Source organism: Netta rufina, assembly GCF_964035555.1.
Source record: "Netta rufina genome assembly, chromosome: 1".
Classification (NCBI taxonomy): Eukaryota; Metazoa; Chordata; class Aves; order Anseriformes; family Anatidae; genus Netta; species Netta rufina.
The window spans coordinates 60521424-60545436 of NC_140123.1; positions in this window are offsets into that span (position 1 = coordinate 60521424).

Genomic DNA, 24013 nt, shown 5'->3' on the forward strand with positions numbered 1-24013 from the left:
GTGGTTTAGCTCTGGGTAACAGCCAAACTCCCACTGAGCTGCTCATTCATTTCAGCTTTTAGGAATCAGAAAAGCTTGACCAAGCTGGTATAGATAAGGTTTTATCTGGTCACAATAAAGATAAAGATGGGGAGATCACTTGCCAATTACCATTATAGGAAAAGCAGACTTGTGTTGGGGAAAACTGCTATCCTCCATTCCTTATCACTGTGGATGCACTCAGTCCTTCCAGCAAGGCAATGAGCTGTGCAAGGAGGAGGGGAGGGCAGGCTGTTGATCAGTGCATAGCAGTTTATCTGTGCCACTCTTTCCCTCTCACATCTTTCCTCTGCTCTGGTGTGGACTGTCAATGGGCCATAGTTTCTTCAAGAATACCTAACTGCTCAGGTGTGGGGTCCTACATGGGCTGCTCCTGTGCCTGGAGCATTGCTTCCCTGTCTTTCTCTGACCTTGTTGTTTGCACTCCTACTTATTGCTCTTTTTTCCCCTCCTCTTCTGCCAGTTCTATAGTTTTTGCCCTTTCTTACATATGGTATCACAAGATGCCACCAGGGTTGCTGATGGACTCAGCTATGTCCAGCAGTAGGTCCACTGAAACTGTCTGGAAATGTCCATGTACAGCAGAGGACAAAGAGGACAACCCCTGGTCTCTTCTCACAGAGGCCACCTCTGCAGCCCTCTTGTGGCTGACAGCATGTTATTTATTCCCAATACTCCATGTTCCTTTGGCATCTAAAAATCTTCTTCAGAACTGATCTCTAGAAAAAAAAAAAAAAAGAGTATAAACAAAGATATCTCAGTGTAGTAGAGAGAGATTTCCAAGACAAGCGACATTTCCACTGGGCTCCTCTTCTCTCTATCCAATAAATACCATTCCTATCCGTAGTCTACTACCTGCAGACTGAAAATTTTCAGTTTCCCACTGAAGATGTGCTGCAGAAGGGAATCAGAGATCACATGGCTTTACTGCATTATGATTATTATTATAAGGAGCATTACTACACTTAACTTTCTTTGTTCTATAAAATACATTTCAGCTGAAAAATGCTGCTTCGCTAGAACCATTTTTGTGAGCTTTAATTTGTAAAATGTTCTCTTAGGATCTGTTTGAGGAACTATGAAACTAAATTTGCACTGTTGGATTTGAAAATCGCTTCAGCAAATAGACCATTAATTTTGTACAGCATCTCATTCTGAATGCTCAAGTCTTGCCTTACCAGAGTTTTCCCTTGTATTCAAAATAACTCAATAGCAACAACAAAATCTGCCCTGTTATTTCTATAGCTGAGGTCATATAGCAATGGAAAAATGTTTTCTGACTTTCAGCTAAACAAAACCCAACTATAAGGACTGAAGTAAGCATTCAAAAACAGCATGAGGCGAGATGTAGTTTACAAAATTAAGAAATACTGGATCAAGAAGCCCAAATGATACCAGTCATGTGTTTTGTAAGACTCAGTTTAACTTCACAACAGTACATTGCATAGATATGGGCAAGAAGACAAAGTGAATTTTATTGACTCAGTTCATTCATTAGTCTAAATGCTGGTATGCAAGCAGACTTGACTGGATGACCTTGGGAAATACTTCATAGAATGACTTGGGTTGGAAGAGACCTCAAAGACCACCCGGTTCCAAGCCCCCTGCTGTAAGCAGGGACGCCACCCACCAGATCAGGTTGCTCAGGGCCTCATCTAACATGATATTGAACACCTCCAGGGATGGGGCATCCACAACCTCTCTGGGCAACCTGTTCCAGTGCCTCACCACCCTCTGAGTGAGGAATTTCCTCCTAACATCTAATCTAATTATCCCTTCTTCTAGTTTAAAACCATTCCCCCTCATCCTGTCATTATCTGATTGAGCAAAGAGTTGCTCTCCGTCTTTTTTATAAGTCCCCTTCAAGTACTGAAAGGTTGCAGTGAGGTCATCCCAGAGCCTTCTCTTCTGTAGGCTGAACATCCCCATCTCTCTCAGCCTTCTTTGTTAGGAGAGGTGCTCCAGCCCTCTGATCATCTTTGTGGCCCTCCTCTGGACCCACACTAACAGATCAACATCCTTCTTGTGCTGGGGGCTCCAGACCTGTATGCAGTATTTTAAGTACTCTAAATACTTATCTTGTCCAGTGAAATGTGAAGAATATTTCAAGCAGAATGTCCTTAGAAGGTGTCCTGGTTTCAGTTAGCACAGAATTAATTTTCTTCCTAGTAGCTGGTGGAATGCTGTGTTTTGGCTTAGAATGAGAAGAGTGCTGATAACACCCCGATGCTTTAATTGTTGCAGAGCAGTGCTTATACTAAGCCAAGGACATCTCAGCCTTTGCTCTGTCCTGCCAACGGGCAGGCTGGGGGGTGCAGTAAGAGCTGGGAGGGGACAGACCCAGGACAGGTGACCCAAACTAGCCAAAGGGGTATTCCATACCATCTGACGTCATGCTAAACAATATATAGGGGTGGCTAGCCGGGGGGAGGGGGCCGGACTGCTCGGGGTTAGGCTGGGCATCGGTCAGCGGGTGGTGAGCAATTGCATTGTGCATCACTTGTTTGTACATACTATTATTACTTTCGTATTATCCCCATTGTATCATCATTATTATTATTGTTATTATTATTTTTGTTATTTTTTTTTTCCTGTCTTATTAAACTGTCTTTATCTCAACTCACGGGCTTCACTTTCCATTTCTCTCCCCCGTCCCAGAGAGGGAGGGGGGAGGGTGAGCGAACGGCTGCGTGGTGTTTAGCTGCCGGTCGGGTTAAACCACGACAGAAGGATAATGAAAATGAGTATGTTCAATATATTAGCTGGGGGGATTACACTTGGAGTTGACCATCTTCCACACAGACCAGGTGGTGTCTCTGGTGATCACTTAGCTTGGATATTGCAGCAGAAAACCTGAAATGAGGTAGGACACCATATTGGGTAAGAGATGAGGAGGAGCAGAAGGTGCCTAGCATTGCGTTAGGGCTCCATACTCTTTCTTACAGGTATTTCACTTGGGTTACCATATTGGAGCTAAAAATTATAAATGGACATTTTGCTATGCTATTTACATGTAGATGCTGCTGCTCCTTACATTAAAGTGATCTCTTTGCTTTTATGTAGGACTAGACAGATACAAGAGAAGCTTCTGACAGCCCCTTGTTCCCCCTGCTGTGGGGAGGTAGGGGCTGCTGGCAGGCAATGGAGAAAGAGCAATCTTCATTCTTCAAAATGCCGAGAGGACCAGAGGGTACAATCATTCTTCTCAGGCCCATCAGGGGAAAACAGCAGAAGGGGTAGTTTACCCTGTTTCTTTCTCCTCCTTTTGCAAACAGATGGTTTGGATGTAGCTATTTTTCTAACATTCAGCATTCGCTGCTGAAGTTTACATTGGGGAAGTGCACAATAGGCATCACACACCCATGTACAACTTAACTTACTCCCATTTCCCCTACAGTTAAGAGTCATTGAGGAAGATCTGAAGTGGAAAGAATTTAAATGAAACCAGGGCAGAGAGTGCTCTCAGAACACGAACCATCACTTCCCTCTGTGCAATGATACTTTAAAATACAGCTTTATTTATATATATATATTTATACATATATATATATATATAAAACTTGTGCAAAAGACACTGTTTTACCAGTGTATAGTACCCAGTCTGCTAGGAAAGCACAGATTGGTCTCAAATCCAAAGGGGGTTAAATAACCACTAGTCCATGTAACTTCAGTAGGCCACTAGTAATAAATTACGCTCCAAGGATGGGCTGAACCGTGCCTTCTGGTGACATTTTCAAACTGTTCCGAAGGACATTCTAACCACCACCTGCATTACAAGGCTACATGTTAGAGTGACATCTCTCACCAGACACTGATGAGTGAACAGAGGCTGTGTCTGCAGCTAAAAAACAGTGATTTTGTATCATCTGGATTTGGGATCTGTTTAAACAGATTTCTTCAGATCATAGAATCACAGAATCATTAAGGTTGGAAAAGCCCTCCAAGATCATCTGGTCCAACCATCCCCCTACCACCAATGTCACCCACTGAACCATGTCCCTAAGGACCACATCCAACCTTTCCTTAAACACCCCCAGGAACCATGATGCCACCACCTCCGTGGGTAACCCCTTCCAATGACTGGCTGCTCTTTCTGAGAAGAAATGTCTCCATTTCCAACCTAAACCTCCCCTGGCACAACTTGAGGCCCTTCCATCTAGTCCTATTTCTGGTTATCTGTGAGAAGAGGCCAACCCCCAGCTCCCCACAGCTTCCTTTCAGGTAGTTGTAGAGAGCAGTGAGGTCTTCCCTGAGCATCCTCTTCTCCAGACTAAACCACCCCAGTTCCTTCAGCTGCTTCTTGTAAGACTTGTGTTCCAGGCCCTTCACCAGTTTCATAGCCCTTCTCTGGACATGCTCCAGGGCCTCTATGTCCTTCTTGTAGTGAGGAGGCCAAATCTGAACACTACTCGAGGTGCAGCCTCAACAAAGCAGAGTACAGGGGGATGATCAGCTCTCTGGCCCTGCTACGTACACTATTCCTGATACAAGCCAGGATGCTGTTGGCCTTCTTGGCCACCTGGGCACACTGCCAGCTCATGTTCAGGTGAGAGTCAACCAGCACCCCCAGATCCTTTTCCTCTGCACAGATTTCCAGCCACTCTGCCCCAAGCCTGCAGCGCTGCATGGGGTTGCTGTGGCCAAAGTGCAGGACCTGGCACTTAGCCATGTTGAACCTCATCCCATTGGCCTCTGCCCATCGACCCATCCTGTCCAGGTCCCTCTGCAGAGCCTTCCTACCCTCCAGCAGGTTGACATTTCCCCCAGCTTGGTGTCATCTGCAAAGTTCCTGAGGGTGCACTCAATTCCCTCATCCAAATCATCAATAAAAATGTGACAAAAAGACGAATGATAAATCATGATGTGAGTGGATGACTTGTATTAGCAAATCTTGAAAAAAAAAATAGTTGAAAGTAGTGGTAAGTGAATTGTTGTATATGATTTCAATGTTTTTCTTCTGAAGCCTTGATGGAAAAATATATCTTACTGGCAGTAGATTTCGGTAGGTAAGGACTGCTGTAATTGTATGCATAGATCATTTGATTTCTTCAGTTGTACCATGACCCCTTTATCATGTTTTTAGTGAAGAAGAGTGAAGAAGATACTCCATAAGTATGGTCTTTATATCATTACATAGAAAAGGCATCTGTGTTGCTATAGAAAGAATGACTGGGAGTGAAAAGGGTTTTTTTTTTTCTTCTGAAAATTCTGAAGTATTGCAAAGATAGGCTGCCTTGTCAATGTAGTTCATAGACAACAAAGGGAAGTACTGTTCTCTTGCATACTTTATTAATGACTATTCCAAATTCCACTGGTAGTTTTAAGTTTGGGCACAAACTTCATGCCTTTAAGAAGGCAAAAGAACTGATAAAATAGTGTATTTCTTCTGTATATCTGTTCTTTCTCATTTACCTCTAAAATATATTTTTCCCAGTAGCAATACTCCCACAAGCACAGGGAATATCTAGCTTGCAGAGTCACAAGCTGTGCATCAAAGGTGTTCCTTCTAGTGCTAATCAAGGCAATTCAAAACCAAAATTTTTACTTGTGAGGTTGCTCTCATTTCCTAGGGACAAGGCATGAAGCTAAAAGGAAAGCAAGGCTGGCAGGCTATACCCTGCAGGGGGACAGGACATGGAGTGGGATCCAGGCTCATGGCCCACCTGGTGCCCACGCTGGGCTCTGTGTGCTGACTGCTTGTACAAGATCCCTGTGCTGTGGCAATGGTTGTGACGTTTCCTTTCAGCATCCACTTCTTTCTAACAACCACACATCTGAGAAGTGTGAAAGTCCTTGCAAACTCAAAAGCAAATGGAAGAACAAAAGCAGTGGGAGACTGCACATCTCCAATATGGCAGGCTTCTTTAACCCAGGCCACACAGTGTAGGCGCACAGGAGCATCCTGCTCTGACATGACACCAAAAGCCCCTGGAGGTAATGGAGAAGAAGAGGGTGGACCAGCCTGGCTTGCTCCAGTTCAGGCTGGGAGACTGCATTCAGGTCCAGCAAAGTCTGCCAGTCTCAGCAACCCAAACCTGTCTGTGCATCATTTTATAGGTGCAAAGTAAGTAATTCTCCCCTTGGGCAACTGGAAAACTTTGTGCCCTGTAACAGGTACCATAGAATCATAGAAGACCTTGGGTTGGAAGGGACCTTAAAAATCACCTAGTTCCAACCCCCTTTCATGGGCAGGAATGCCACCCTCTAGATAAGGTTCCCCAGGACCTTACCCAGCCTTGTCTTGAACACGTCCAGGGATGGGGCATCCACAGCTTCTCTGGGCATGTAGGTAGTGAGGAACTAGCTACTCATCAAGGCAGTCAAGGAAATAAAGCACCAGTAGTAATACCTGCAGAGTCAGGATCTTGACCTGACTTCCTACATTAGAAGAGGGTGGCCAGTATTATTTTGAACATCAATCCTGCCTTAAACTTGCCAACCTGCGGAAAGTTTGACTGAAAGTCTGTCTTATGTCTGAATATCAGTGTATGCAGAGCACAACACAGCACCAATTGTAAAACTAGGGTAACAGCTTACTCTGAGACTCAGCTTGGACTGGAACTGGTAGCAGAGTCTGGACCAGCTTTGTAGTACCTGCAAAGTATAACATGGAGGGTCATTGCAATCTGCCTTGGCTTGTTCTCCTCCTGCTGTGTAAGCAGCTTATCCACATGTGGCTCTAAAACCTCAGGTTTACGAGTCTTCCAGTTAACACAGACTCAACTGAGCACACTTTGCTTTCCCCAGTTCCTACTGCAACTCCTCCATCATTTCAGTGGGCAGTTCAAAACATTTTGCTTTTACATCTTTGTAATCTGCTCTTCAAAGATTTTAAGAGAACATATGAATTTATATCTCATCTGAAAAAAAAAAATGCTAAAATGTGTTTATACTTTCAAATAAATAACTATTTAGTATTTTATCATGGAATTGCCTCAAATCAAATAATTCCAAAAATGCTTTCCAATGTAAATTTAGTTTGGTAAATTGTACAGTATTTAACATAGCACCACCTACTCTGCAAGCACCAGAGTGTGGGAAATAACTTGCCTAGCTGGAAGAGAAGTGGGGACATCAAGACACCATGGGAGACCTTGCTATTTAATATCACACAGGGAAAAGCATCACACTTGTGCAGCTTCTGCTTTGTGTAGCATCAGGATTATTGTGTTCCACCAATACTTTCCCACTGGCCAGAACATCCCAAATTTAAGGAATTATTGTATCACGTTTTCCCTAGCTTATTGAGTGATTATTTCTTCAGCCTTCATGTGTATGTTATGTTCACATGTACCCATTTTGTTACTGCCCTCCATAAGAATGAAGACAGAATCTCTATGGTCATCAGGTATCTGGGCTAGCACACATAGCTGTGTCCTTAAGTAATGCTGTGCCTTTAGAGGGGACACTGGCAGGTGGTTCCACTGGGTGACCAAAGATTGTGCTTTCAGTGGCTGTTTATTTGCCTAACTTCAATGCTTACCCTTGGTAAGTCCATGTTGCCTTTTCTTACTCACCTTCTTGTTCTTCATTTGCTTGGAAATATCTTCCATGATGGCTTGCACCAAAATTTATTAACCCTTTTCTACTTGTATGGTACTCATTGATCTGCATGATCTTTCCAAGATGATAGAAAGTGGTGTTGCAGTGAGGTCAGCCAACTCCTTTAGCTCCCTCAGCTGCATCACATCAGGTCCCATCGGCTTGTAAATACTGAGTTTGTACAGATGGTTCCTAGTTCAGCCCTCCTCTACTGTTGGAAAGAACTGCCTATCTACATTTCCTGTTCTTCTAAAACTTCAGATAAATTGCACATTGTTAAAATGAACATTTCCTGTCACTGAATATTCTTTTAACAAATGTAGCTTTTAATTTTTACTTTCATTTTATTCTGATTATGATTATATATTTCACTTGTTAAAGAGAGAAGACTTTTATGCCATTTGACACATCTACAATGCAGCTGCAAATAAAAACACTTTTTTTTTTCTCTCATGTAGACGTCATTAAGATATTTTTTATAGATGAATGAAACCAGGTTCTACACTACTAGTACGTGATACCTGAATACAACCAGAAAAAAAAAAAAAGAACACCAGAGGAAGCACTAAATGACAATGTGAAGATAATAGAAAAGGCAAGTATTATTATAATTATTCTTTAAGCATTATTTGTTCCTCAGAGGTGAAATTCAGCAGTTAAAAAAAAAAAAAAGTGCATTCCTCCATGGGATGCGTGTGAACTTTTGATATGTATGGATGATTACATGGTTTCAGTGCCACCCACAGAAAGGCAGCTACTGTTGCATGAAGCACTGATAGCTGTGGAAGATATGCCACCTGGTGGAAAAACAGTAGCAGCTCAGGGGGCTGACGGTTCTTCAAAGGTGCCTAGCTAGGAAAAGCTTTTGAAAGCTTTTGAAAATGGCATGTTTGGACACTGAGGCAAAGAGCAACGCAGCGAATAGTGAAGGGAGAGGAAGGAAAAGCACAAGCACAGTCACTGACATGGCCACGTATAGTCTATTAAGACCTATCAGTTCACAAATACAACTTAGTAAAAGCAGGGGACTTCACCTTTCAGGCCTGACTTGGGCAAAATTTCTCTTGAAGTCAGAGGAAGTTCTGCCTGTATGAAAACCAGGACTGGTCCAGGATGAGTTTGGCCTCACCATACCCACGCAGAACAACACATTACATTCAAGAAGGGTATGCAAGTTCCAACACTAAACCAATGACAAAGCTGATTTTGAAATGGTTTTAATGATAGAAAATCTGCATACCAATTGACTCATTTGCGTATACGATGGCTTGGAACAATACCAGAGAAATATGTAAAAACTCTGTAATGCTCTGTGACAATAGCTTCCAAGTATGCTGACCTTTGGTAAATCAAACAAAGGGAAAGTACAGTACTCTTTTGATGAGGCATTAATGGAGGATTAAGAACGGATACAGCTGCATCACACGAGCACTGTTTTAGACATACTGTTTTCACTCTGTGCCTTTTCCATAATTACACTAGAAGCAATGTGCGAGGCAGTCAATAGGCATATGCTGTAACATGTTTCTATTTTACAGCAACCAGGAGCAGCATGGAACAGCACAGCATGTCCTGACCCCACCATTGGCACAGGGAGGCCAGCCCAAGCACCTCAACATGCTCCAGCACTGCTTCTGGGGCAGCCCCAGCTGGGACTGAGGACCAAGTGGGGATGGTAAGGGGTCCTGCTCACCTCTGCAGAGGGGACACCTGAAATGCATCCTGGCCGGCCACACCACTGCGATGGATGAAGGTAGGGTAAACAGATGAGAACATGAAGCCTAGAGAAAAGAAAAATATATTAATAAGTGAACATGAAGGACACAAACACTCATGCAACTACTTTGTCACCAGGGCTACAATGCTGCACTGCTGCAGAGAACAGGGCTCATGGAGGAGTTAGTTGGCTGGACCACAGCCTTTCTATGTGCAAAGCAATCTTCTAACATGCAACTGCCCCCATCCATTTCAAGAGATTCTAGATGTTTGAAGTGGTGTCCAAATCTTCTGAGGGTGAGTGGTGACTACTTACATTTTTGTTCTTGCCTTGTTGCCTTCCTTTGATATCCACCTCCAGAGTAGGGAGGTGTGCTATGTATGCATGAAAAGTAAAGTATATACTTTTCTTTTTTTTTTAATCTTTATACTCTGTTTCTTGCAAAGCTTATTTGTAAGGAGTGGGCTGAATACAACAGAAGCTGCCAATGTGTCCAGAGGCTTTCTATTTTAATTAAATAACTTTGAGAAGATGCTACTGGTCTGCTTCCTGGCTCTTCCCACTGCCATGTATCCAAGGTGATCAGGGATCTTTGAGCACCAGGTAAAAGGCTGCCCTTTTTTTCTCCTGTGGAGGTGGATCACAGAATCACAGAATCACAGAACTGTAGGGGTTGGAAGGGACCTTGAAAGATCATCGGGTCCAACCCCCCCTGCCAAAGCAGGTTCCTCAGAGCAGGCTGCCCAGGTAGGCGTCCAGGTGGGCGTTGAATATCTCCAGAGAAGGAGACTCCACTGCCTCCCTAGGCAGCCTGTTCCAATGCTCCATCACCCTCACTGTGAAGAAGTTCTTTTGCATGTCAGTGCAGAACTTCCTGCACTCTAACTTGCAGCCACTGCCCCTTGTCCTATCCCCACAAACCACTGAGAAGAGGTTGGCTACATCCTTCTGTCCCCCACCCCTCAGATATTTATATACACTGAGGAGATCTCTCTGTCTTCTCCAGCCTGAGCAGACCCAGGTCTCTCAGCCTTTCTTCATAGGGAAGATGCTCCAGGCCCCGTATCATCTTTGTGGCCCTCCGCTGGACTCTTTCCAGGAGATCCCTGTCTTTCTTGTACTAGGGAGTCCAGAACTGGACACAGAACTCCAGGTGAGGCCTGACCAGGGCAGAGCAGAGGGGGAGGATCACCTCCCTTGACCTGCTGGCCACACTCCTTTTAATGCACGCCAGGATGCCATTGGCCCTCTTGACCACAAAGGGCATAGTGCTGGCTCATGGTCAACCTGTCGTTCACCAGTACCCCCAGGTCCTTCTTCTCAGAGCTCCTCTCCAGCAGGTCGTCCCCCAGCCTGTACTGGTACTACAGGTTGTTCCTTCCCAGGTGCAGGACTCTACACTTGCTCTTATTAAATCTCATTTGGCTTCTTCCTGCCCATCTCTCCAGCTGGTCCAGGTCTCGCTGAATGGCAGCACAGCCTTCTGGCGTGTCAGCCACTCCACCTAGCTTTGTGTCATCAGTGTACTTGCTGAGGGCAGACACTATTCCCTCGTCAAGGTCGTTGATGAAGATGTTGATCAAGACTGGACCCAGCACCGACCCCTGGGGAACACCACTAGTCACAGGCCTCCAACCAGACTCTGCTCCGCCAATCACCACCCTATGAGCTTGGCCAGTCAGCCAGTTCTCAACCCACCTTGCTGTCTACTCCTCTATCCCACACTTTCTCAGCTTTCCTAGCAGGATGTCATGGGAGACAGTATTGAAAGCCTTGCTAAAGTCAAGGTAGATGACATCCACCACTCTCCCCCCATCTACCGAGCTGGTGATGCCATCGTAGAAGGCAATGAGTTTGGTCGAGCATGACTTCCCTTTAGTGAATCCATGCTGACTACTCCTCATAACCTTCTTCTCTTCCAATTGCTTGGAGATGGCATCCAGAACAAGCTGCTCCAATACCTTTCCAGGGACAGAGGTGAGACTGACTGGCCTGTAGTTTCCCAGATCCTCCTTCCTGCCCTTCTTGAAGACTGGAGTGACATTGGCTATCCTCCAGTCTTCAGGCACCTCACCCATTCTCCAGGACCTTTCAAAGATGACAGAGAGCAGTTCAGCGATCACATCTGCCAGCTCCCTTAGCACACGTGGATGCATCCCATTGGGACCCATGGATTTGTGTGCGTTGAGCCCGCTCAGATGCTCCTGAACCACTCCCTTATCTACCGGAGGGAGCCCTCCATTTCCCAGACCCTTTGTCCTATTGCCAGGGGTGAGGAGTCCCGGGGGAGTGTCCCTGAAGCAAAGACTGAAGCAAAGAAAGCATTCAGTATCTCTGCCTTCTCAGCATCTCCCATGACCAGGACACCCCCTCATTCAGCAAGGGACCCACATTGTCCCTAGTCTTCCTCTTGCTGTTTACATACTTGAAAAAAACCCTTCTTATCTCTTTTGCAAGCCTCATGTCTAGGTGTGCTTTAGCTTTCCTCATTGTGTCCCTGCAGGCCCTGACAATACATTTATACTCCTCCCAAGAGGACGGGCCCTTTTACCACATTTCATAGACCTTCCTCTTCCTTTTGATCTTATTGATGAGCTCCTTGCTCATCCACGTGGGTTTCCTTCCCCCCTTCCCTGATTTCCTATTCTTTGGGATGCATCGATCCTGAGCACGGAAGAAGTGCTGCTTAAATGTAGCCCAGCTCTCACAAGCACCCTTGCCTTCTAGCAGCCTATCCCATGAGATACTCCCAAGCAGGTCCCGGAAGAGGTAGAAGTTGGCTCTTCGGAAGTCCAGGGTAGCAATCCTGCTTTTAGCCTTACTTCCTTTGCCTAGTTCCATGTGGAACTCCACCATCTCATGGTCGCTGCATCCCAAGCTGCCCCCAGCCTTCACATCCCTAACAAGGCCATCCCTGTTGGTAAGAACAAGGTCCAGGAGCATCCCCCACCTTGTCGGCTCCTCCACCACCTGCGTCAGAAAATTGTCCTCAACACATTGTAGGAACCGTTTGGACTGCTCATGCCTGGCCAAGTTGCTTACCCAGCAGATGTCTGGGTAATTGAAGTCCCCCATGAGGACCAGCGCTCATGATCGTGAGGCTACTAGCAGCTGCTCATAGAAGGCCTCATCGACTTCCTCCTCCTGATCTGGAGACCTGTAGTAGACCCCCACCACCGTGTCTCCCATACCAGCCCACCCCTTAATTCTTACCCACAAGCTCTCCACTTGTCCTTCACCCTCCCCCAGCTGGAGCTGGGTACACTCTAATTGCTCCCTCACATAAAGGGCAACCCCACCCCATCGCTTCCCCAGCCTGTCTTTCCTGAAGAGGACATAGCCCTCCATGACTGCGTTCCAGTCATGCCAGCTGTCCCACCATGTCTCAGTGATTGCAAAGAGATCGTGGCCCCGCGACCAAACGCAGATCTCGAGCTCATCCTGTTTATTTCCCATGCTCCATGCATTGGTGTACAGGCACTTTAGGGAGGAAGCAGCAGGTGCAGTTACCCCTGGGGGGGGGGTGCAAGAAGAAGATACTGGCCAGGGGATCAGGAAGGCTACCTTCTCTGAGGAGCCCTCAGACAATCCTATGGGAGAGCTCAGAAGTTTTTCCCTGTCTTCAACAGTGACAGCAGTGACGACTTCCCCCAGCCCTTCTCTGTCACCTTTAGCTCCCCTCCCTTCCCCCATCAAACCTAGTTTAAAGCCCTAGTAATCAGTCCAGAGAGCTTGCTTGCCAACACACTTGCGCCCCACTTGCTCAGTTGGTGTCTGTCCATAGCCCACATACCCGGCCTCTCAAAGGACAGCCCAAAATCAAAATACCCAAATCCCTGGTCCAGACACCACCCCCTCAGCCAGTCATTTACCTGTCCTGTTCTGCTCCTTCTATCTGCATCCCAGTCACCCAGAGGGAGGACAGAGGAGAACACTACCTGCACCCCCGATCCCCTCAACAACCTCCCCAGGGATGCAAAGTCCTTTTTAATATCCTTAATTTTTCTAATAGCAGCTTCCCGGGATCCAACCTGAATGACTATGAGAGGATAGTAGTCCTCCGGTTCAATAAGTTGTGGCAGAGCCTTCCTAACGGCTCTGACACATGCCCCAGGAAGACAGCACACTTCTCTGGCTAGGTTATTTGGGTGGCAGATAGGAGCCTCAGTGCCCCTCAGCAAGGAGTCCCCAATCACCAGGACTCCCCACTCTTTTGTTGTGGCACAGGTTACAGGTTACAAGCACAGGTTCCATCTCCAAGGAAACTTTATTCAATAAGACTTCTTAGCACGCTAACAGCGCTTTGGTAAGAGGTATGTACGGTGCTATAAGAGGTGCTAGCAGGATGATACTGGATAATCCACCCCATAAAGAGCTTATAGTCTCAGAGAAATGATCACTAGAAATAGTAGGGTTGTAACTTCTGATTTTGGCTTGGTTATGGGAGCAGTTTAAAAATACCTTGTCACAGAATCCACCAGAAAATTAGTAAATGAACTAGAGGTATATCAGCATATAGAATCAGAATAAAGACCCTAGAAATTGCAAGCTTTTGGGAGTCAAAAAAAGTGAAAGGGAAAAGTCATATAAATCTAACCTATTTTAACTTTATTGGTAGTATTAGCCATATCAATAGTGAAGAGTGATCCAGAACATCCTTGGCCTGTCTTTGCAAATAGCCAATAGTTGGTATTTTAGAAGAGTGTGGAGAAAAATACACAAAAAAGTACAAAGTACAGTTCTCCTGCAAGATGATGAACAAGTCCTGACCACCATATTGAGACATTTAATGTCTCAATAGCTGGAATACATAATTAAGAAAAAGGGAGCAGTTATCCACAAAGTAGCCTACCTTTGTTCTTAATAGATACTTCTATCCAGGCTACCTTTTGAGAACAAATATCCCTTTTTTTTAAACAGCATGCCGTAAGGAAACTGGACTGATTTTCCTCCTCACTTTGAAACCCTCTGAAACACATAAATTGCCATACTGGCTCAGCCCCAGGCTTCATTTACCACAGTGCTCTGCACTTACATGCTCCAAAGGAATCATGGAAATGCAGCAGATGATGGAGTCTCACCCTGTGCAGTAAAACAGGATCTAGTATACCCAAACTAATCCTGAGAAATGTTTGTTTCTCCCATTCTTAAAGAGCTCCAGCAGTAGAAATGCTACAGTGCACTGATTTACACCTTTTCAGTATTTTGCCATTGGATTGGAAAGTTTGTTTACTAGCTTCAGTCTCTGGAGCAGAATAATCTGCAGGGGCTCTCTTCGCTTACTTGGGAGATTTTCAAGCTAGCTGGGGATTTCCAAGTAATTCAAGCAGGAGGGCAGCTCTGAAGGTCAGTAAATTATAGTAGTTGAATGTCCAAACAAGAAGAGACAGTGAATTGCATAGCTGGAGGTGGATGGAAAAGAGAAGGGTGGAGGTGATTGATAACAACAGGTGGTGAACAGACTGCTGTGACTGAAACCAGAGGTTTTGGATTCCCACGTTTCTTTCTAAGCCACCCCACACTTGTTTCAAGTCAGCTGAACAGAAGCAAACCAAAGCTGTGTAAATGTGGATCTGGAGAGGTTCATGCATTTTGGTAAAAGTGAGTGTGCTGCTGTTACGTATAATTCATGCTCTTATAATTCATGTAAGAAAAAGAAAAAAGACCTGGAAAAAATGTCCAATGTGACAGAGAATAACAGTTTATTGAAGGTTAAACGTTTTTTTCATAGAATGCCTAGTGCAAGATAACTTACATTACCAATTGCTGATTTATTTAACTTTGAAAGTATACTTAGAAAGGGACCTGCAATTTGGCAATATACACTGCATATAAAGTAATCACTTGTTTTAAAACACAAATGATGCTGACTATTATAATGTGAACTGTTTTCCAGATGAAAAGAATTAAAGGGATGTAATTGGAGAAGTATGCAACAGTGGCTAATATGCTATTATTTGCAAAGAGATATTACAACTTATAATCTTCTTTCATGGGTTTATGTTGTTAGTGTTTAATCAGGCGTGTGAGTGTATTCAGGTGTTAAACCATTCTATTAGCTAGGAAAATTGCACTATTATTTACTGAGCTGTTTGTGATATATTGTTGTTGGATTTTTTTAGTTTCTATTTCTTGTCTTCATGCAGTTTAAGTAATTGTCCTTTCTACTTTTGTCTTGTACAAAGACTTGTAAAGTGTCACTAGGGCAAATAAGCCATGTTAAAAATCTGGGTTGCTTTTTTTTTTTTTTTTCAGATGTTATATGAATTAATCTTGATCCTGTCTTGTCATCACATCACAAGTACAAGCTTCTATCTGTGAGTTTATATCAGCTTTCCTCTGGGAAACTCTTACATCCCCAGACATCTCCAGTGCTCAGTAATGATAACAGAGTGAGAGAAGAAGGGCTTAGTAAAACAGCATTTGCTCCAGAGCCCAGGTCATTGGGAAGTTCATGGTGATGAGAATGGGCAAGGTCATGCCAGGAGGTCAGACCGTGGGGCAGGGGCTGAGTGTGGGTCAGTGGGCTGCATGGTGGGGCAGGGGCAGGACTGCAAGACAGATGGGGGGATGTGGTCATGTTTGAAGTTAGGTGGGAGGTATCCACAGCTGCCCAAGCATGGTGCTGTGTGCAGGCATAAGACAGCACTTTAGGCTGCCTGCAGCTCTGAGCAGCCTCCCCATCTCCTCAGAAGAAAGGTGGTGGGCTGGATGGACCAGTGCTGTGAACAATATTGTCCCGACTGATGATGCTGATCTGCAGTGCTGTACTTGAGAGGAGCTTGCCTGTCAGTTCCTGAAGAGGAATAGCTTTGAGCATGTACTAGGTGCTTTTCTGAATCAAAACTGGGCCCCAGGAATTCGTGAGGTCAGCAGGCGATGATGACAACATTGACTACCCTTTTCTTGGATAAGTCAGTAGGACTTCTAAGTAGACTTGCAGTTCGTTATTTTAAAAATCCTAAAACACTTCAGTCTTTCATTAAACTTTCAAGTCTCTCTTTGTCCTGAAGGCTGTCATGATTCCTACATACCACCCATTGCTGCTCTTAACCCTATTCTCTTCTGGTGTCTGATCTAGTTCAAGGGGAAGTTCTGTCCAAATCCCTTAGAAATGGTAGTCATGGTCTAAGCACATTTGACTGTTGATGAAAAGAGATACAGTCAGTGCAAATGCACCTGTTGCTATTTTTAAAAATATGGCCAGGGAAGATTTAGTACCTGTGAGAGGAAGGTACCCTGTCTCAGCAGTTAGAGTAATACCCTGGAAAAGAAGATAGTCAAGGTGAGTGCCCTGTCTGGTCTTAGAGAGTTTAAATAACTACATTTTATTGTGAGTAAAGGTTCATTGGGAGGAAATAAACTGTGTATGGATTTGTGTGTAAAGGCTGATATTAGGAAGATGAGGAACCAATCATATTATTAGGGGTGCATCCAACAAGCTATTTTTGGAAGGATGCAATAACTGGTATCAGTGACACGCAGAACACTGGAAAGCCCTTAATAAGAGAGCTGTTTCATCCGTGTCAAGAAAACAAATAAAGTGGTTCAGGGAAAAATCACCAGGATGATAAAGAATTTGTGTATTCATGAAGAGACCTAAAGAGCTGAGCTTGCTTAGTCTGGCTGAGTGAAGATCCAGAGGGATATATGACTGTTCAGCATCACTCTTTCAGGGAGTAAGCAACAGGGAAAGCACCAGAATATTATTTCTTTAAATCAGTCATGAGTTATTTTAATCTGAAATTAGAAAAATATTTCCAATCCTCAGATGGACTCTGAACTCCAGTCTGTAAGTCAGACCACTAAAATTATGCACAGCTACTTGACTTGTACACATCTTCTCTTCAGAACTGAACCATAGTTAAACTCTGACTTTATTTATTTGTTTGTTTGTTTAGACTGGAAAGTATCCCTCTTGCCTGTTCTATGAACTCTGGTTGTGTTTATGGCATGCCTTTCAAACTATACTGTCTATTGTCATTTTCAGTCTAGACTACAGTGAGTGACAGAGTTGAAGGAAAAGGCAAAGATGATTCATGAAACTTGTCTGATATAAAAGGGGTCCCTACCCCTTCTTGGTTGGGGTCACTGAAGCTTTCCTCCCTTACGGTTCCATTGGCAGCCCGTGATACTAGTTTAAAGTTTTGCTTCCAACTTTAAAAATGGAATAAAATTTCCAACAAAGCCCCTGCTATACTGGTGATTACATTTCTGTGAATTGTTGATGCAACTGTATTCTTTTTCATCATCACACAGCAGAAAATTCAGGATGAGCCCTGCAAGAGGTGAGACCAAAGTATAATGACTGCAAGAAATTCAGTTTGAAACAGCCATCCAAACGACACTAGTCAAACCAAGGTCTGTCGCTTTGATTTCCTCTTTGAAAAGTCCTTTCCACTAAGAAACCTTTTTACTAACCCTTGAATTGTCAACCTTCCGTCTCATCCCCCTAAAAGGCAATAAAGTTGAAAAGAAGGAAATTAATGATACTCTCTGCAATAAGAGCTTTATTTTCTCCGAAGGGAGAAAATACAGTGTTGTCAGTAAATCTGTTCCTCTGTGTTTATACGTTTCTGGTGCAGAAGGAAGACAAGGACAGATTTTTCTTACAAGACCATCATTCTGCTGGAGCAAAACACATGGGATGAGACTATAGATGCTCACAGGTCATGACATCATTTAGGTGTCTTCTGAAGAACTAGTCACTCAGGTCTGTTTTATGGTCAGTAGAGAGAAATAATCATTTATAGACCATGACCCACCTTATGCACTTTAATAGTTGACCTAAGCATGGAGGTACAGGGGCCCATGTAGACCTCTTCCTTTCCTTCTCTTTCATGATGCAACTCTCTTCCTTGAAGCTGATTCTTATTTTCTTTCTTTCATGAAGTTCACAGCTCCCAATTTTTGCCTTGGCAAGCAAAATAATGATGTCTATTACCTTTCTGTACCTGGTTCATCATCAGACACGTGCACATTGTAATTCCTAACACACACAAGAGAATACACTGGTTATTATTTACCAACATTCGATAAACTCATGTAAAACAAAGTTTTCAAATATATGTAGAAATACACATGTTCTTCTCCATCATTCTAGTGATAAGAGAAATACCGGAGTCTGGTGGTGGATTGATCCTGCATGGGTGGAAGAGCAGGCAGGGTAATCTGACTGTGGGGCTACTTTGCATGGCACGTTTTGGAGACAGTTTTGCACAGAAAAGTTCAGGGAATGCTGTCAAGAAAAAGGAAGGATCAGCATCCTGGTATGCACACAGATTTAGTGGCCCATAACCCTGCTGGAGTATACTGGAAGATAGAGCATTTGCTGAGGTGCCCACCAAAGGCCTGCAACGTGCATGAAGGCAGTGAGGAAGAAGTTCATCTCTGTCCTTGTCAGAGGTTTTCCTTGTACAAGGAAGGATGCATTTCACCTGAAGTGAAGTCTGTAATATTTAATTACTAGACACTACTGACAACTACTCAGGGGACAGAGATTTTTTTTCATCTAGTATTATTTGTTCATTATTGAAAGCAGCAGTTTCTCGTTGGGCTAACCTCTACTGCTGCTGACAGGAAAAGCAGAAGGGAAAATCCACAGGACGTGGGCAACAGAAGTAGTCTGGATGCAAAAGCACATGAATTGTTCAACATAGAGAAACAGGGATAGCCCTTTTCAACTATAAAGGAATGAGAAGCAGAGCTACACCCTATAGTTAACATGACAACACATTGAGTGTCTAATGATTATGAGTCATTTAGCTTAGTCTTCTCACTTTTAAAGCTGTCATGTTTTATACATAGCACCTAATATGAACTTTATTCTAAAATGAGTTGTTGAAGTGGGCTAAAAGGACTAAGTGTGATGGAAGATGAGGAATAAAAAAAAGGGGGGGTGAATTCTCACCTCACTGGAGTCAGTGGAAAGACTTCTGTTGCATTAGATAACAAGAAATTCACCCAAATTGACTGAAAATTTGTTAAGAGGTCATGTGAAGGTGAAATTTTAGAGCTTGGTCTTGTGACGTGTTGAACACTTGAAACTCTTGTAAAGGTGCACCGAGTGCATTACTGGACAGACCTTATTTACATTTTAAGACTTGTAGAACGCTTTTCCAGAGTTGGCCTGAAATCTTTCTTGAGATAAAACTTTACAGTGGAGAGCAAGATTTTAATACTTCCTCTGTCATGATGATTTCAGATCCAGTGACATTGAACAGATTGAATAGAATGGGTTGGATTGGCTGTATCACCTAAAATCTGGGACAGGGCTCAGTAGGTAGTCACAATAGCTTAATACAGAGCCTTACATCATGGTATCTGCTTCTTTAGTTTGCTCCTGTGGCTGCTTTGAGAAGAGAGGTGTACTATGTCTGGCTGCGGTGGAGTTACCTTTCCCTGCAGCAGCCCATACAGTGCTATGCTCTGCACTTGTAGCTAGAACAGCACTGGTATCACACCAGTGTTGTGTCTACTGCTGAGCAATACTGGCACAGCACCAGGACTCCCTCCAACACCCCCAGAGCCAGCAGGCTGGGGGTGAGCAAGAGGTGAGGAAGGAACATCACCAGGGCAGCTGAACTAAACCAACCAAAGGGATATTCCATGCCATGTGGTGTCACACTCAGCACAAAAGGTGGCAAAAGGAAGAAGAGAGGAGGGGTGGGCTCTCATCGTGAAAACATCTGTCCTCCTGAACAATGGCCATGCACATTGAGGCCTGCTTCAAGGACATGGTCAAGCATCACTTATTTGTGGAAAATAGAGAGTAATTTCTTTCTTCTGTGTTTCCACGCAGCCTTTTTTTTCCCCTCTCCCCCTAGCCCTTTTCCTTTTTAATTAGTTAAATTATTTGATTAATAATATTTTTCTGGTAATAATTATTCTTCCCTTAATTACATTATACTTATCTCAACACGTGAGTTGTTTCTTTCATTTTCTTCTTCCCATCCTCTTCTGAGGAGGGGGAGTGAGAGAGCAGTTGTGGTGGAGTTCAGCTGCCTAGCAAGGTAAAACCATCACAGGAGGCAACAGAAAAGGAGCTTTACCTCCAAACTAGCTAACAAGATGAAAAAGTCTAGTACACTGCTTACAGGCTGTAAGATAAACAGGTAGGAGGAAAGCAGGAGAAAGTATAATGAGTGACATCTTCAAGTGATGTATAAAAACAATCTCAACATCTCTACTACACTCAAAGAAAGTTCTTACTAACACAAGGATTTCAGGGTCAGCAATACCGTTCTCTGTGTGAACATTTTTAGTAAACATAGTCTTTTCTGACCATAATGGAAACAATCCTTCAAGTCTATGAATTTTGCCTAAAAGGGCAACAAACTTTTTGAGATGGGTAAGAAAGAACTGGTTGAAGTTCAGTTAGTTGGCACAGGAAGTTTTTTAATGAGACACATTAAACAGTACAGAAAATGAACTTTCATGAATTCCAGAATCGTCTTTGTTGACACCATTTGATCCTCTCATCTGCTTAAATAGGAATATCAACTGAACTGTAGATATTTCCAGAAACTACTGGAACTTTGTTCTTTCTAAACTTCAGGTTTCTTTGCTACACCTCTGTTCTGTCAAATGTGATCCTAATTGTCTGATGTTTAATGTCATCCATCAGACCAATTTTTAATTCTTCAAATGGTGTTTCAAGAACTCTGATCCCTAATTTAATTAATGAATCATTATTTCCTGAGTTACTAGCTGCATCTGTTCCTCTTCATTTTTTGTTAAACAATAGCATTTTTTTCACTTGTCTCTTTGAAAATAAGTGCTGTAAATTGGTTGTGATGCTCAAATGTTTTTGCTTTTAAGCCTTCCCTTCCCTTCCCTTCCCTTCCCTTCCCTTCCCTTCCCTTCCCTTCCCTTCCCTTCCCTTCCCTTCCCTTCCCTTCCCTTCCCTTCCCTTCCCTTCCCTTCCCTTCCCTTCCCTTCCCTTCCCTTCCCTTCCCTTCCCTTCCCTTCCCTTCCCTTCCCTTCCCTTCCCTTCCCTTCCCTTCCCTTCCCTTCCCTTCCCTTCCCTTCCCTTCCCTTCCCTTCCCAGCTAAATGTGACCCCTTAAAAGACTGCAAAGATCTCATGGGGTCAGAGCTTATTGCGAATTACTCTATCAGCAGGCTTTCTTTTATGTAATGACATCCAGGCCCCAGTGAAATCTATGAACATTTTAACATACAGTATTTTTATTCATATTACAGCTAATTAATTCATGCCAGTGAAGCACTCTGAAACTATACAAACACTTACTTTATTCTTTCTTATGTTTCATGATTCTTAAATCACATGAAGCTTGAATTGGTGGATTTCTCTCTTTGTAATCTGAAATTGATCTTATCAAAGATTGACAGACTGTTCCCACTTTTCAGAATATGCCTTCACAGTGTTGGTCTAACTTTGCTACTCAGTGAAACACCATGTGGAAGCATGACCTCTCCAAAGCCAACAGGGGCCATGATCCTATCCAAAAATGTCACCTCAAACAAGACTGAACACCTAATATGTGTGCAAGGAAAATTTTAGGAAGTTGTGTGAAGAGACACTTCCCCCCTGTGGAAACTGATCAAGCTTCTTGGCTTTGCTTGATTTGCCCCTTACTCCAGCTCTGAATGGTAAAAGCCAACGGTGGTTTGCCATCTGCGGTAATGTGTCTGAGTTTAGTGATCAGGAGTAAAACTGAGCTCTTTATAAAAGTAAGACCAGCGTTTAAGACCAGATTAATTTTCATCCAGAAGTTCTGGCCTTTTTTTAACCCAGTTACCTGAAGTGTGTCTCAAGAAGAAACCAAAGTGAAGGCGGTGGGATGAGGGAGTACACTGTTCTTAGGTCCTACCCATTACCACGCTGCCACTTTGGACACTTAATAACATTCCTATGGACACTTGTTCACAAGAGATTGGGATACACAAGTACTTCTCAATATCATATTTAGAAATCATCTTGATTGTGTTCTTTGTTAAAATAGGTGTTTTTATCTTAAGTAATAAGATAAATAATTCTTATATATTATTATTAGTTGTTACATATATTATCATACTGCCTACTTAGACTTTTATGTTATTTGAAAGTAATTTGTATCTCCCATCTTTTCACAGTCTCCACTAATACTTGGTTTTAATACATGTACACTAATGTGCTCTACTTCTATGACGTATCCTGGATGCAAGAATAGTTGAAGAACTGAAATCTTAAAGTAAAAACAAGGTTCATCTCATTGAATTAATATTTACGTCCTGTAAAACACTGACTAATACATGGGTGCTATAGGGGGGAGAGATCTATAAGGAGCTGGTTGCCCATTACCTGCCCAGCCTAAGGAGGTCTCCCAGCCCCTATGAGCTGATGAGCACCCTTGAGAGGCTCCCAGCCCCAGTAGCTGGAGCACAGATTTCTCCCCTCTGTACCACACCTGTGCTGCTCAAGAACCAGAGCAGAGCCAGCACCAGCAGCTCAAGGCAAGCAGCCTGAGGCTGGTGAACAAACATATTTTGTTTGGCACCCAGCAACACCCTGAAGGAATGAGCATCTCTCTGCTTTTCCCTTCCACTGTTCCTGGATTTCAGAGCACGCAAAGGGTTGTTTGCTGTGGAGGTGGATGAGGTGTTACGGGTCATGCAATTCATGGCATCACTTCTCTTCAAGAGGCTGTGTGCCCTCGCTCCCGATGAGTTTCTACCAGTTTCTTTTAAGTCTGGGAAGAAAAACTCAGACTGGCCCCTTCTGAAAGGTTACTGATGTGGGGTAAGGCAGTAATAACAGTCCCATTAAATGGTACATGACAGTACACCTTGGAATCCATTAGTATGTGTTGGGTCTGATCCCTGTGCCCTTAAGATAAATAGGGTTCTTTCATCACTGTGGAGGAGCAGTGGGGTGAGGAGTGCTGGTGTCACGAACGAGTTTTTCTGGAGGGTGACCACTCCGCTGCCTGCTTGCTGTGATCCCCCAGCATGACAGCACAGCAGCCCTGTGGTCCAACAAAGTGACCCAAGCTTGGGCAAAGTGGGGCTCACCTCCCAGTGATACTGCTTCCATGCTGAAGTTGTTTTGGGCAAATTATTTCAGCTTCTTCCATATCCACAGCTTACCTGTATCTGTAAAAATAGATGCGTGCTGTCTTTCCAAGTTCTGCTAACAAACAGCTTTATGGAACTGGCGGTTTCAGACCCAAAAGGACCTGTGAGGGCCACTGAGAAGCTGGCTATCACCAGGGAAAGACCTGAATCCACAGCTGTGAGATTCCTACAGCTGGAAGTTGGGGAACATCCCTTGTATTACAGTACTTTCCATTTGTATGGCTGGGAAGTGAATTTTTTCCCAACATGAACATGTACATCCCTTCATTAGAATTAGCCCCTGTAAGTGTTATACAGCTGAAATAAAATTCACCCTATTTTACATTGAACAATCAATTTGTATGTATTTGAAGTGACTTCGTGGTCTAACAAACTTGCATGATTGAGTAGGTATCATTTCCCTAAATCACTTTTAACAGATCTTCTCATTAATCATTGCATATCTCAACAATTTGACCCCGTTAAAGTACGTAAAGCATGCATTCAACAACTGACTTAGTTACAGAGTCACCACTTAGTCCAGAGATTAAATGCAAAGTTGTATTACATGTAGGGTATTACAAAAATAACCCCAGGCTTTTAGTTTTGATTTCCACTCTATTGATTTGCACTAGGTAAATTTAATTCCAAATCTTAC